Raw genomic sequence first — 16,212 nt, 5'->3', positions numbered from 1 at the left:
GTGAGCTTGCACCCGGGAAATAGTGGGTTCCAACCCCACTGTCAGCAGCCCTGAAGATGGTTTTCCGTGGTTTCCCATTTTCACATCAGGCTGTACCTCAGTTAAGGCCATGGCCGATTCCTTCCCACTCCTAGCCTTTTCCTATCCCACCGTCGCCATAAGACCTATCTGTGTTGGTGCGACGTAAAACAAATAGTGAAAGAGAAGAAGAATTTTAAATAAAAACTCAGTGAGAGAATAGTATTTTCCATAAATACATTGTAAAATGTTCATTGCTCAGGTAACAACACTTCATACGATGCCCTTACCGTCATAACAGTAATGGTCCCTACTTGTCAGTGTTTAAATGTTAAAGTTCAGATTAACTTGGATAAAAATGTGTTTTGTTGTTGTCATATGGCAAATTTGACTCCACCTAAAGGATTATTCAATGAAAGAAAATTTATGGGTAAAACATACCTGATTAACGTGATTAGCTGCCACCCCTGGGAGGCCCGGGTTCGATTTCTGGCCCTGCCACAAAATTTCAAAAGTGGTACGAAGGCTGGACCGGGGTCCACTCAGCCTTTGGAGGTCAGGTGAGTAGAGGGGGGATCGATTCCCACCTCAGCCATCCTCAAAGTGTTTTTGCATAGTTTCCCACTTCTCATCCAGGCAACTGCAGGGATGGTGCCACAGCCGCTTCCTTCCCTCCTCTTTGTCTGTCCCTTCTTATCTTCCCATCCCCAAAACAAGGCTCCTGTTCAGCATAGCAGTTGCGGCCACCCGAAGTCTCGCTACCCCTGAGGTGGTTGAGGTGGGATCCCTCGCTGAGTCTGAGGGAAAAGCGAACCCTGGAGGGGTAAACCACTTAAGAAAGAAAGAAAGAAAGAAGAAGAAATAGAAAACTAAGATGAAAGTGCTAACTGCTTTGAGCCACTTCGTAGTTTTGTCCTGGTCTACAGAGAATTCGTGAAATGATATTGTCCCTTTGCTCTTTTTTTTTCTGTTCGAAATACAAAAAGGCACACAGCAATACATATTTGAATATTTCCAAACCCAGTTAAAGAAAAGCAAATCACTACACCATTAAAAAAACGAATTAGCGCATAAATTAAAATTCTTGTTTAGGACGACGTTACAGCGAGAAATCTCTTTGAGCCACTCATTACATTTGTTCTTGTTTACAGAAAATTTCTGCTCAAAGTACAAAAGGGCGCAGAATAATGTCACAGATTCCAAGATTTGTAAACACAATTTAAAAATATAATCACAATATACAATAAAAAATTAAACTCACTAGCGCATAACTATCAGCTCTCAATATCAAGCCAACAAGCACCTCATTGCGAACACATTGCAAACATTTACGACAGTGAAACAATATAAATAAAACTGGAAATGCGGCAATTTGCAGTATACAGCTTCCTGTCAGTGAGTAGGAGGCCAGCGCTCCAGCGGCATTATGGTTAAACTTTCCAATTACAGCTTTATGCTGGGCTTCACAAGCGATTTTCAAGGCCGGTATAGGGAGCGCAGCGAGAGATCCAGTTGGCCGTGAGTTCACTGACATATTTCCACAGACATATAGATATAGACTGGCAATGAGCAGCAGGATTCTGAAGCCAGAAGCGTGCGGCCGCCGTCATCTTACGTCACTACACTTCCTCGACGCATTAATGTAAAATAGTAGCTGAAACGGGAATATTGGACAGGAGGTAATTCAAATAATTAAAAGCACTCAGAAATAATAGCAATAATTTTGATTAATTAGACCTATTAGGTCCTTTATTTTATTGTTAAGAAAGAGAAACACTGGTATAAATGCTTAAAAATAGCCACCTGTTTCAGACCAATGTATGATCAAATCTGTTTCCATTCAAGTCTCTTATAGCATGATTCACACGTATTTTCAAGCCCTGTGATGAAATTACACTAATAAGGCGATAAACGTGCGTGTCCTTGGGTTCAGATCTAAAGTATGTGAGCCTAAAATGTTTCATACAACAGCTGTGAGTTCATTAGGGATGTTCCCTTTCACGACTCAGCTTAAACCATTACATTTATTCTCTCGGAAATACATCTCAGTAAGCTTGCACACATGAACAACATCTTTCATAGGAACATCCAAATTACCTCTATTCTTGAAAGAAATGAATCAATAAGGATTTCTTTTTTACGCACAACTACTTTCCTACAAGTGTCACATTGTAGAGAATTGACTAACATCTTCACCACAAATCCTGTCCAACTCGTTGGCTGATTGGTCAGCATACTGGCCTTCAGTTCAGAGGGTCCCGGGTTCGATTCCCGGCCGGATTGGGGATTTTAACCTTCATTGGTTAATTCCAGTGGCTCGGGGGCTGAGTGTGCTGTCCCCAACATCCCTGCAATGCACATAACACTATCCTCCACCACAATAACACGCAGTTACATACACATGGCAGATGCCGTCACACCCTCATCGGAGGGCCTGCCTTACAAGGGTTGCACCTAGCTAGAAATAGCCACACCGAGCTCGATAGCTGCAGTCGCTTAAGTGCGGCCAGTATCCAGTAATTGGGAGATAGTGGGTTCGAGTCCCACTGTCGGCAGCCCTGAAGATGGTTTTCCGTGGTTTCCCATTTTCACACCAGGCAAATGCCGGGGCTGTACCTTAATTAAGGCCATGGCCGCTTCCTTCCAATTCCTAGGCCTTTCCTATCCCATCATCGCCATAAGACATATCTGTGTCGGTGCGACGTAAAGCAAATAGCAAAAAAAAAAAAAAAAAAAAAAGAAATAGCCACATGAAATTATTATACCACATATTCTGAGACATATTTAATAATAATCTGTAATAATCCTTCCACTCTAATTTTATCAGTGCGTTTGTCATCCTTATAATATGTCTTTAAAAATTAGAAGGAACCGAGGCCACTATTATTCAATTATTATTATTTTTTTTGCAAGTTGCTTTACGTCGCACCAACACAGATAGGCCTTACAGCGACTATGGGACAGGAAAGGGCTGGGAGTGGGAAGGAAGCATCCATAGCCTTAATTAAGGTACAGCCCCAGCATTTGCTTGGTGTGAAAATGGGAAAGCACGGAAAACCATCTTCAGGGCTGCGGACAGTGGGGTTCGAACCCACTATCTCCCGAATACTGGATATTGGCCGCACTTAAGCGACTGCAGCTATTGAGCTCGGTATTATTATTATTATTATTATTATTATTATTATTATTATTATTATTATTATTATTATTATTATTATTCTTACGGGGTTACCCATGGAGCAGAAAGAGGTTAAAGAAGGTGCGGGCTGGAATGGGTCTAACTACAACGTCAAGAATTGAATTTAAAACTTTAACAAAGGTTATATTTTTTTAGAATTTCAAAATTAACAAATAACAATGTAACAGGTACAATGAGCAATTTAGAACCAAGTTAAGGAAACACAATTTTAGTGAATTCTACAGGTCCCGGGCTTCAAGCACCTCACTTTTCAATTTTTGAGCTCCCAGCTCAAATTTATAAATGAGCACAAATTTGTTCAAAGGGCAGAAATCCCCTAAATTCATGGAGCACTTGCTCCCAAAATTCAACATCTAGCCTCCAAGAGGCATACAGCAATCTTACTTTGAAAAAGAGCTAACAGGCTCTCAGTTTTCAAGCCTATTCAAGGCAACGCCAACTTACAAAATCTGGCCTCTGAAGGCACAACTTACAATAAGAAAATTATTATACAGGGGTTTTTAATACCCAACCTACAGGGCCTTCATGTAAAAGGAAAAACGGTTAAATAAATGGCCCAAACACAAAATGAAAGGAGGCGGATGCTTGCACTCCTAGATATGAGCACTTCAAACCTAAGGTGAAACAGGGGCTATTCCCAAACTATGGAGGTGACTCGTAGAAGAATAAATTAAGACATTACGGAAAGGAAGAAAACCAGTTACTAAACATAGTCACCTCAAACCAAAATGAAGGGGAGCTCGAGAGGGTACATCACTCTCTATCCCCGATTTACATTTAAAGATTTTATGAAGTTATTACAATAAGCCAGCAGAAAGTTACATTTTTAGGAAAACTAGGTTACATAGTTAATGTTTCGGACCTTTCCCTCAGGTTAAACTGCGAAGCTAGCAAGAAAGTAAGATGTTATGTGGCCATTACCTTGCTGAAGAACTGCTGCCTGATGAAAGAGGCACCATCCGCCTCCTGCTTGACACACACACACACACACACACACACACTAAGACGACGATCAATTGGCCAAGAGACAAGAAAAGCCGCAGTTTATAAACCCTCGGGGAAAGTTCGAGATCATTCATGAATAATCAAGGCACACCCACAGAATTTTATTGGTTAAATTCAAAAGTGACACTCAGAATCGAGAAAGAAACCTGTGATAGGCAGAAAATTAATTACAGAAATTAGGGATTGGCTAGATTCAAAATTGGCAGAAAGAAAATATAAATATTGCCAACCCAAAAATAAATGAACATCAATTAGTAAAAAAAACTAATGAATACAAAATTTCTTTAACTCAAAGTTCTTTCACTTTGCACCAGGGTGCATGATCATAGTTTTTTTAGTGGTGTCATCTATGGAGAAATGTCCAAACTTCTTGATGAAGGACAAACAAAACAAGTAGAAATTCACACAGTACAGGAAACTTCAAAATAACAAAATTCCATTGATATTAGTTGTTACATCTTGTGAGTAAAGTTTTAGGTAAGTCTAGTTTCATGGATTCTCCAGTAGAGGAGTTCTTTTAGGTGCTAGATTTAAATGCGCGGTGTTGGGGTGTACCTCCCGGTGCAATTATTATTATTCCCTATGCCACACTCCCTCACAAGGGGTATAACGCCAACAAATATATATCGGAAGGAAGTGCTCTCTGTCTCCTACATAATTCGGCATCTTTAATAGTGAATTTAATTGCACATATAAGCCACTTACCAGTGTACTGAAACTCTTATTCCTTTCTTCTTTCATCGTGAATAGGAAAAACTACACCCAAACGCGGGTATTCACCATTCTGCCACACCGTAGTTTGCCGAAAAATTAATGTGAAATGTACATAAAAACAACATAAACCAAAACTGCACATATGTTTACAGTGGATCTGTAGTGACATAACATGGCGGCGGCTGCAAGGTTTCCGGCTTCAGTAGCACCAATGCTACGAGATACAGTGCTGCCAGTCTATTTACTATATGTCTGTGCGTATTTTGCACGCTCGCCGCCTTTATGATCGCTTCTGCTGGTTATCTACGAGCAGAACTTTCCGGAAAGTCGCGCAGTAGCACAGCATATCGAAAAGACAGTGGCAACACAAAGTGAGACAGCTGGAAATTGGCTTATATTAATATCAACATTTCAATCAATCAATCAATCAATCACTACTGATCTGCATTTAGGGCAGTTGCCCAGGTGGCAGATTCCTTATCTGTTGTTTTCCTAGCCTTTTCTTAAATGATTGCAAAGAAATTGGATATTTATTGAACATCTCCTTTGGTAAGTTATTTCAATCCGTAACTCCCCTACCTATAAATGAATATTTGCCCCAATTTGTCCTCTTGAATTCCAGCTTGCCTGTGTAATGAAAGCCATGAAATAAATGGAAAAGCTTAAGAAAAGATCAAGAGCTCCCAACTGGGATAATACGGAAAATGTAAGCAATTGTAATTGAATCGGTGAATTGAAAAGGGTACACATTCAGAAAATCCTTACTTTTCAGGAGAAAGGAAAAACTGTTTTGTAGCTAAAAGAAAGGTTTGATCAAAAAAGTTTCTATTAGACATTTATACAGCATATAAGTTATCTGCATATCATCGTTGCCGGGACGAAACCTCCTATGTGATAATATTTTGGAGATATACTGACCCGCAGCACATACATTATGAAGAGCGAGAATGCCTTCACCATTGTCACACAATATTGCACCTTAGATGACAGAACCTTACCGGCCAAAGTTTTAAGCTAAAATATTTCACGTAGGTGGTTTTGTCCCGGCAACGACGATATTCAACTACAAAGTATGGAAATCATATTATGTATGGTTTTCAAGTTATACCATCTTTTTATGTCAAGGAATATGTCCCTTTTATACTCAAATTTGAGAAAAATATTTGTAGAGGCAGATAATGTATAATAAACCCGCAATTTCAAAATTCTATTAAGCAGTAACACATTATTACACAAAAATACGCCCAACCATAATTTCTTTTATAGTTTTTCATTGTCATTCCGTCTCTTTAAAGTGTTTTACTTTATGAAGATGTCTAGCCTCCATAACCTCAAACTGGTTTATGTCTTCTACTGTATGTTTAAAATATCGTGAAGATCATCATATTAAATGGATAAGTCGAATATTTCACCACGATCATATTACTGCACCACGAAAATTAACTGCTCACTCGTTTCTTTTTCTGCTACTCACTGCTATACAACGCTTATACAAGGGTCCTGGTGTGTATAAGCAATTCAGTGAAAAACTATAACAGATGTATACACAGGAGGCTTATACACAGTTTATTAGTAACGAATTTCACATAAACGGTGTATAAACCTTGTATAAAAGTTATACACCATTTATTAGTAAGACGGTAAGAACACTAAAGTTAGGTCTTTCCCTCTCTCCCATTGCTGTTCCATTAATATCCTGAGGGTGAAGATCAGGTCTGCTCTTGTTGTCTTCCAGGACTGCTCACAGTCTGGTTTCTATAATTTTTTTCCATTATTTTCAGACCATGGGAGAGACGTTTGATACCTCTATAATAAGCACACTTTCTTAAATAAAGGGATAATAATGCTTTTTGCCCTGTCCTCTGGAACCCTATTTTCACACTACATTGCTGCTTTGAACATGGCGGCAGTAACTTTGTCATTCCCAGTTGATTTACTACTTTTTGCCTCTTTTAGTGCATTTTCCACCTCTTCATTAGTTTCTCCCTCATTCAGGAGTGTATCAAAATAGGTCTACATTTTGTTTCTAATCTCTTGTTTGCTGCTGACTATAGTTCAATTTACTGTTTAGAGTGCTTTGATATCCTTTTTGTCATATCTCTTGCTCTTAACCATACTGTACATCATCTTCATGTTTCCTTTACTATCTTCCTGTAGTTTTTGTGTAAATTCACCCCAGTACTTCTCTACTCCCACAATCCTCTAATTCCTATTTCAGTATTCTTGGTCTAGCTTTTGTATTTTTCCGTCTCTCAGTTGATTGTTGCCACTGTTTGTGGATCTTTCAACATCCCTCAGTTTCTTGGCCTTATTTAGATTTTCTATCACCTCTTTCAATCTGTCTTTCCACCAGGACGACCAGGACGTTCTTTTATTCATTACTTTCCTGCTTGTTCTTCTGCACATTTCTTCTGCACTACTGATGAAACAAGTTTTAAAATTATGCCATTCCACACCACTACAGCTGGACTCTGACATTGGTAACTTGCTTTTGATCATTTCTTGGAACTTCTGTGTACAGTCGTCTTCCTTTAGTTCCACCCTTTAATTCTTGGTATGCTCTTCATGGTCATTACCTCCTGCACTTTGGCCACCAGAAGCTTATGGTTTCTATAGATATTCACTACGAATAACTTTAACATCTCTCACTCATTCTCCACACCTAATTACAGTATATTAGATCTCTTTCTCACCTAGTAAGGGGTGTTCAGTTTGTTGTGACCTCCCACTTCTAGCAGTGAATGCATGACTTCTAGGCTATAAAGAGCTATAAATTGTACATGTACATATTCTACACTATTCTTTAACAAACTTAACAAGTGTATTCTGAGTCTTACTGTCTATCTTTGTGTGATAGTACATACAGTAAAACCTCGTTAATTCGAAATCGTTGGGACTCAAAAATCGGACTTCGAATTACGTGATTTCGAATTAACCGCCAATTCGCATTTTTGCTGCGTTACGAAATATTCTAAGCCCGTTACTGCATGCAGTTAACCTTGATTCACAGTTTATACCTTTCAAATGCCATGAAAAAAGAACTATTTCCAAAATGTATCCAAAAAGGTGCATTTACAGTATTCATATAATGCACTTCCATATCTCACTGGCAAATATAACCTCACGCAACGAAAGAAAGAAAAAAAAGCACGATTCAAAGACGAGTAGAAATCTATGCTGGCTCCCATGTGCAAGTGCTTTATTCATTGGAGTACTATACTGTATGCATTTTAGATGCCTTGTATTTACACAGAAAGTACCCGATGCCCTTAAAATCAAACTTTACTATGACTCTATCCTTGTATGATTTCCCGCCATGGCACTTTTCTCGTACTTCAGAAATGTAAACACTTGCCGCGTCACAAAGTATTCTAAGACCCATTAATACATGCAATCAACTCGATTCACAGTTTAAACCTTTCCAATGCCATAGAAAAACTATTTCCGAAATGTATCCAACAAGGTGCATTTACAATGTTCAAATAATGCACTTGGATAAATCACTGACGAACATAACCTCACGCAACGAAAGAAAAAAAATCACACAATTCATAGACGAGGATAAATTATGCTGGTTCCCCTGTAGAAATGCATTATTTTTTGGATACCTGTACTGTTTGCATTTTTAGATGCTTTGTACTGGCATGGAAAGTGCCCGACGCCCTTAAAACGTAGCTTATCGAACTTTTCTATGACGAGAGGATGAAGTTTCTCGCTTCCATGTGCAATGCAATTGCGACGCACTACAATGACCCCCATCCCCGACCCTTGTACGATTCCCCGGCTGGCACTATCTCCTTTAAAACCATAAGTCCGTTTGGGCTCGCATTAAAATAAAGCAATACAGTTTCATCGGCAATGAGAGTATTGTTCGGTGCCTACGAATTTATTATATGAGCCACGCTTTTTCGTCAACTGTCGGCATCGCCAGTGTTCGCGCATTCTGTTTTCCCGCACACTGCCTGTTGCGTGATATTACGGCGTTCCTGCAAAGGTTGAATACAAAATAATTCCGATTTCATTTAACTTCGCAATCATGAAGCGCACTGTAGACCCACCGAAGTGAGTGTAAGTGCGGAAGGCTACCCCTCCAGTTCCGGAACACGCGTTCTATTATGACGCGGATAAATTTCGAGTTGAAATTACTCTGTAACATACTGTTGTTTTAAAATGTAAAGGCAGTTTCGAATTAAAAGTTTGAATTTCGGTAATGGGGCCGACATTGTAGTTCGAATTACGAATTATCCGTATTTCGAATTAAACAATTTAAATAACATGCAAAACTGTATCTCATGTTTCCGGGAACGAGAGCTTCTTCGAATTACGTGGGATTTTGAATTAACCGATTTCGAATTATCGAGGTTCTACTGTATATCACACCCTCACACTATATGTAGAAGTGAGAGATATTGTCAGTATTCGATTTATTATTATTATTATTATTATTATTATTATTATTATTATTATTATTATTATTATTACTACTAGCTGACCCGACAAACGTCGTTCTGTCAAAAATAAATGACAATGGAACGAACTCAAATTCAATCTGTACTGCACGCAAAAATCTGAATAATGCAAATGATGAATCATCAACATGAAATGAGTTAATTTTCTACTGCTACCAAAAGTTAGTAACAAACTTCTGGAAAAATGTGTTTTCATTACCTGCAATATTAATATCTTGATAGTGAATAAGGAAATGCTCAAATGGGTCACAGCATATCACTACCCAGAAATAACAATGATTGACTGTAACGTAGATGGGAACTGTTCAGCCTCACAGCGCCCCGTTGCAAATCAAGTAATTTGATAAGTTGATGGCGTGAAGATAATGTGGCTTACTCCTCTTTCTTCATAGGAAATAACTATCATAGAAAACACTGATTCCAATCAACACTATGAAGATATTTTTCATTGTAAAGCTTTAAGGTACACGATATGTTTTGTTTGATTGCCTGACGCGTAAACAAACAAAGTTGATGGTTTTCCAACACGGGAACAGGCAACATACAATTGGCCATGCGAGAAATATGGGTTTTCAAGATTAATGCTGCAAACACTCAATGGCTGCGCCTGGGATTTATTTATGTTCATAGCAAAAGTGAGCCGCACTGGAAACTGCAGTCGTTTAAATTCAAATGGTATGTTAGTCAGAATCATAGGGATGCTTGGTATCAAAACGTCTTCTCCTTTATTCTTCGATAACGTTGTTCAGTAATGTTTTTACCGCTAGCCGTGTGCCATTAAAAAGATGCGGTTGGTTGATATTTCGCAACATTTAATTGAAGAATGCAAGGTGGCAATCCTGGCAAATCCAGCGAGTTCAAACATTCGGGTGGATAGTTGACGACATCATCTTGGTTAGCAGCGGAATCAACTGATTTGTATATCCTCAATTCACCGGCAATTTCATTTTGAATTTTGAAATTTAATTTACATCCATGTTTTTGGCAGCCAATATAGCTCGTTCGCTCAACCAAATTTGATCTGTGTAATTTTGGGCAATGTTTGGGAACACCACTTGAGTGAGTTCAGTTTTGGATTCAGTAAACTGACAAAAATTGTCAGGAAAAGTAACGCAGCCAGTCAGAACGTCTGAAGGGAATTTACCATTACCAATGTCAAAGAAAAAAAAATGAAATGGCGTATGGCTTTTAGTGCCGAGAGTGTCCGAGGACATGTTTGGCTCGCCAGGTGCAGGTTTTTAGATTTGACCCCCGTAGGCAACCTGCGCATCGTGATGAGGATGAAGTTATGATGAAGACAGCATATACACCCAGTCCCTGTGTCTGCGAAATTAACCAATGATGGTTAAAATTCCCGACCCTGCCGATTATCGAACCCCTGTGACCAAAGGCCAGCACGCTAACCACTTAGCCATGGAGCCGGACACCAATGTCAATTAGTTGTTTTGAAAATATCTCTCCAGATGGATCATTTTGCAACTCGACACGCATATTCTGGCTTAAATTTAGTATCTTGATGTTTTGCCACAAAACTGATGACTTTAAACATGCATTAAGTTCATCAGCTGGCGTTGACCGTGGAATCACTGACAAGGTTTGACGAAAATCTCCTGCTAACAAAATCATCGCTCCACCAAATTGGTTTTGATTGTTCCGCAGATCTTGCATGGTTCGGTCTAATGCCTCCAATGACGTTTTGTGTGCCATGGTGCATTCATCCCACACTCTCAATTTATATTGCTGAAAAACCTTTGCTATTGCAGAGTTCTTCGATATGTTGCAGGTCGGAGTTTCGTTGCTTTGCATATTCAACGGCAATTTTAGCGCTGAATGGGCTGTTCGACCACCTTCCAACAATGTAGCTGCAATGCCTGATGAAGCAAGTGCGAGTGCAATTTAATTGTGTGAGCAAATTGTTGCTAAAATCAATGAAATTAAGAAAGTTTTTCCTGTGCCCCCGGCAGCGTCCAAGAAGCAAATCCCTCCAGTTCCATCATTTACAACTTTCATTAGAGTATCAAATACATACTTTTGTTGTTGGTTCAACAGCGGAAGATTTATTCGAACTGATTCTCTTAAAGCACCGAGATCGTACAGTTTTTCACGTTGCAACTCTTGTTTAAAAGCGTTGTGCATCGGACAATTGGGCGCGGCCATGCCTAATTGAGATAATACTTTGTTTGACATCATCAAGCACATGTTCTCAATTGATATCAACGCCTCATTGTACATTTCTTCACTGATTTGTAAATTTGTGCAGTCCGATTAGACTGAAAATTGGCTTGGCTTGCAGCATTTCCAGTTCTTCGACCGAAGTTGTTCCGCCCACGTCATATAGGCGGCATGAGTCTTGAAATGAGTATACTGTATATGGAAGCATACACAAAATAAATCAATCAACCAAAGAAATCGATGAACTTGTTTGTTGAGAAGCAAAGATTTAAAAACAATCAGGGTAGACAAAGGTCTCTAACTACGACACTGGGTGCGACTGTCTGGAGAGCGTACGCTCAAAACCAAAACCCAAGGAGACATTCTTCCTGTCACAAACTAAGAACTAAGTGAGATAAGAACTTGGGGTTTGTTTTAAAAATAACTTCCATATCTGAAGACCATTTGTCTCACTTTGACCCCCAATGTAAATTCAATGGCAAAGAAGTTGGCCAGCGACTGAATTTTTCGTGCCTACACATAGTGTATGTTCTTATCATTTAAATTTAAAAACAAACTTATATATGTCGAGCTGAAATGTTCCTTTACCAGCAGTGAAAAAATTACTAATATAGTGAATATAAAATAGGAGTTACGACATGATAAGTTCTATGCAAAGAAGATTTTGCATTTGAGGTAACATTCCATTATATTAACATTTTCACACTCAATTATTTTGTAAACTTTTTTTTTGTTAACGGCATCAAATGCGGCTTGAAATTTTGTACATAATTCGATATTCACCCATTTTAACCGATAACACTGAGATTTACGGACATTTGGTAAACGCGCTGGATTAGAGGAGGACAGCGCTAAGCGCAAACGTGGGAGAAGGAAAGAGAGACGAACAGTTTGAATGGAAAAAGATAAATGGGGCTTTTACGGTTTTTCCTGGCACTTTTTCCAATTTCTCTCTTCATAAAAACCTTACTCGGACTTCGACGAATATTTGAAAAAAGAATTAGTCGAATTGGTCCAGCCGTTCCTGAGTTTTGCGCTTAGCAACACATTTAGCAATTCATTTTTATTTATATAGATTATTATTATTATTATTATTATTATTATTATTATTATTATTATTATTATTATTATCTGTATTTCAGTGGTATATTTTGTCATTAATATTTGTAAGCTGGGAGGTCTCCATATGTGGTATGAGTAATTTGTTTTGTACAATGGCTGGGAAAACATTGCTATATTGAACTTGGAAAATTTGCATGAATAATGTGTATATCCCAGTGTGTGATGGGATGGACTTATTGTTGTAATCGGAAAGTTCTATGGCTCATGTAAAACACTCCAGAATTTGTTATTGTCTTGGGATCAAGAAGAAGTTCAGGACATGGTCTTGACTAGAGGATCTACTCATGATTGGCTGGTCAGGATGAATCCAGACAGATCATATGAGAGGAAGGGGAAGGCTGAGAGATATATGCAGACGATACGGCAAGTGAAACACATACTGTACGGAAAGGAAGTAGTGCTAACACACACTGTACAGGAATGAAGTAGTGCTGACACACGATACGAGAGTGAAACTGGATATACGGTACTGGAGTGGCACTGCTGCACTATACTGGACTGGACTTCAAATGTTTGTGGAACATGGCTGACCTACAATTGTGGAGTGCTTAGGCACGAAGTATTGTAGCACTTGTGGTGGTCTGGTATTACATGTTGCTGAAAGCTGGGAGGTGCTATATCTCAGACTTTCCATAATTTATGTTCAGGAACGACAAGTGTGTGTTGCTCAATTGAATATATCTTTAAACAAGTGTTAGAGTCGTTGAACATATATGTGCATTGTTCAACGGACTAACTACAAATGGTGGATTAGTTCTCGCTTTTGTTTTCACACTGTTTCCATTGTTGTTGTTGTTGTTGTTGTAAATATGGAGTTTTCCAGCAATCTTTTGTGAGTGTATTATATTTTGGTGTGTTGATGAGGTGCTCATGATTGGATTTTATTGAGAATATAGTTAGATATTTTAGAATCAGTGGAGTTGTTGCAGTTCCTACCTATTTAGTCATTTTCAGAAGGTTAGGTAAGGCCTGAAGCAGATGTACCAATACGCAGCATTATGTACACGCCCTGGGAGATAAAAAATTATCACGCTCTATCTAAATTTGAGGGATCCATTCTGGTGAACTCAGGCACTCATACTATGGACATTTTGATTAATTATTTTTATTAATTTCATTTATTTCAAGTATTTTATTCAGTTTTTGAGTAATTTTATTTATGAGTATTTGTATATACAAACAGTTACATTTGTTAGGAGGCAGTGTTTCTAAATTTAAAAAAAGAGCTATAAAATGTGATTATATGACTTTTAGGCCTATCTGTATAATCAGTTGGCTGCATTTATTGTATAACAGGTTATTAATACAAAAGACCAAAGAAAAACTTATTGCCAGTCATTTGAGCAGTAGCCCTTCACAAGCAAGTTGATATTATGTTGTTTGTAAATGAGTCGTATCAAATGATGATATTGTACACTTCAGGAAGCAAGAAAACTGTCGATCCAGAGGTGTATCCAGTCCTTGGTGCACACTTGTCAGTGCCGAGATGCAAAGTGTCGTCTGCCCAGCTGTCAAAAGATGAAGAGAGTGGTTCAGCACACAAAGCTCTGCAAACGGAAAACCAATGGCGGCTGTCCCATTGCCTTGTGCTGTTACCATGCAAAACATTGTCAGGTAAGTTATTTCATAATTTTACCCCTTAAATACAGTTACCAACTGATGTAAATTGAAAGTAAGTAGTCTGATATATTGTTGAAACTGTATTGTTTATAACACTGACATCATGTTAAAACCCGTATACTGGGGAGTGCGACTTAAGTCGGTCGAGGAAATAACCAGCCAGGTGGGGAGAGCGACTTCAGTCATACGCTGCTGTTTTATTTTTTCCTCGACTCTCAGCCTAGCCAGAGTTATGGAATTCAGTCCTCGTTATCTGCATGCCCCTGTCATCAAGTGGTATTTTTAGTAAGTACTTCCGCTTGACAGAAACAGAGCACAATTAAATCAGAATCTAGCGGGTTCCACCTTTTCAATACAAAATACAATGTTGTTGGATGATATTTACAACATTATTTATTACAGAACATGTTTCGGTGTTCAGTTTTTGACACCATCATCAGCTGCTTAGAAAGTGTGAAAAAACTTGGCGATCTAAACATTAAACAACATATTGTCATACTTAACTCATTAATATACATATATACAGACAATAGAATATTGCACTAGTTAAATCCTAAACATCTATATAATGCTATATTAAAAACTCTAATATGTAACAAGAGGATTCTTGTAAGTCATAAATATAAAATTTCTCATCTGGTTGATGAGTTGTCTTCACATTCCTTAATGTCTGTGATTCTATACTCTTGTACTGTCGAATTCAAATGTGAACTTAAGATTGAGGAATTAAAGATGCATGCAGTCCATTTGATGTTAAAATGTTCATTTCATGTATATATTAGCCACTTTGTTGGATTAAAAGTTCGTTATATACAATATGATTGTTAAAACTGAGCTGTCTTCTTAAATTTATTAAGTACAAAAACTTCATATTTTTAATGCTGTATGCGTAGTTGGAACTGTAATTTAATTTGTCCTACAGTTGTTAGGCGGACATATCTTCTCAGTTCAATGGAACCCTGTAATGATGAAACCCAATGTTAAAAGAAAAGCGAGAATATTGATAAAGAAAACTGATTGAATCTAACTGTTGATACGGCTGACTCACCTCTCCACAGCTGTGTACTTCGCGTGACGGCTGCAGCATGACGAGTGTGTCTGCTAGTATATTGTGCTATGTGATGAAGTTTTAGGGAAGGGGAAGTAGGGGCGGCAAAGGGGATGTTTCTAGAACATTGAACTTTTAGGAGAGGGTCCGGGGGGCATTGTGGACGAAGACATCACAATGGAACCTTTTTCAAAATAAAGTTCAATTCAAATTATCTAAAGTACTTGCAAGTAAACAATTAACATTGGAGAAAAAGCTAGAAATGCTAAGGAAGGAAGCAGAAAAAGGTCGAACCCAAACTTCATCCCCGATTCAAAGGTCCAATTTTACACCTTACGAAGATCCATTGAAACAGTTTCATGCTCCAGTCATTAACCTTTCCAATGTCAACTTGAACAAAGAGGAAAGACTTATCCTTGAGAAAGGCCCTAAACATAATTGGCCGACCTTCAATCAAGCTAAAGTAACTAAAGATCTGATCATAGAAACAGAAATCGCGCTCGGAAAATTGCCACTCGACTTGCAGGATGAAGTCAGAATAGAAGTAAAGAAACAGATGAACAAAACGGTTAATAATAATAATAATAATAATAATAATAATAATGATAATAAGTTTCAAGACTAATTTGAGAGGGTACCAAGCCCCCAGCCTTTGTTTTAGAGATGAAAATGGAAAGCTAGGCTTGACCAACAAAGAAAACTGTACGATCATATCTCGGTACTTTGAAAACCTTCTTAATTGTGATGAACCAAAAGAAAGATTCCCTGTGTGCGACCCGATCCACAAATTACCCAACTCAACCCCTCCTTGTAAAGAGGAGATCAAACAGATTATAAACAGCTTA

General features: G+C 38.3%; 1 pseudogene; it reads left to right on the top strand.

Moving 5' to 3' along the window:
- Positions 1-16,212, top strand: part of LOC136884163 (histone lysine acetyltransferase CREBBP-like) — a 68,499-nt pseudogene that overhangs the window by 32,987 nt on the left and 19,300 nt on the right.

Source organism: Anabrus simplex, chromosome 12 (assembly GCF_040414725.1).
Source record: "Anabrus simplex isolate iqAnaSimp1 chromosome 12, ASM4041472v1, whole genome shotgun sequence".
Classification (NCBI taxonomy): domain Eukaryota; kingdom Metazoa; phylum Arthropoda; class Insecta; order Orthoptera; family Tettigoniidae; genus Anabrus; species Anabrus simplex.
Note: the sequence above shows the minus strand (reverse complement) of the source record. Positions and strands in the feature narration are given on the sequence as shown.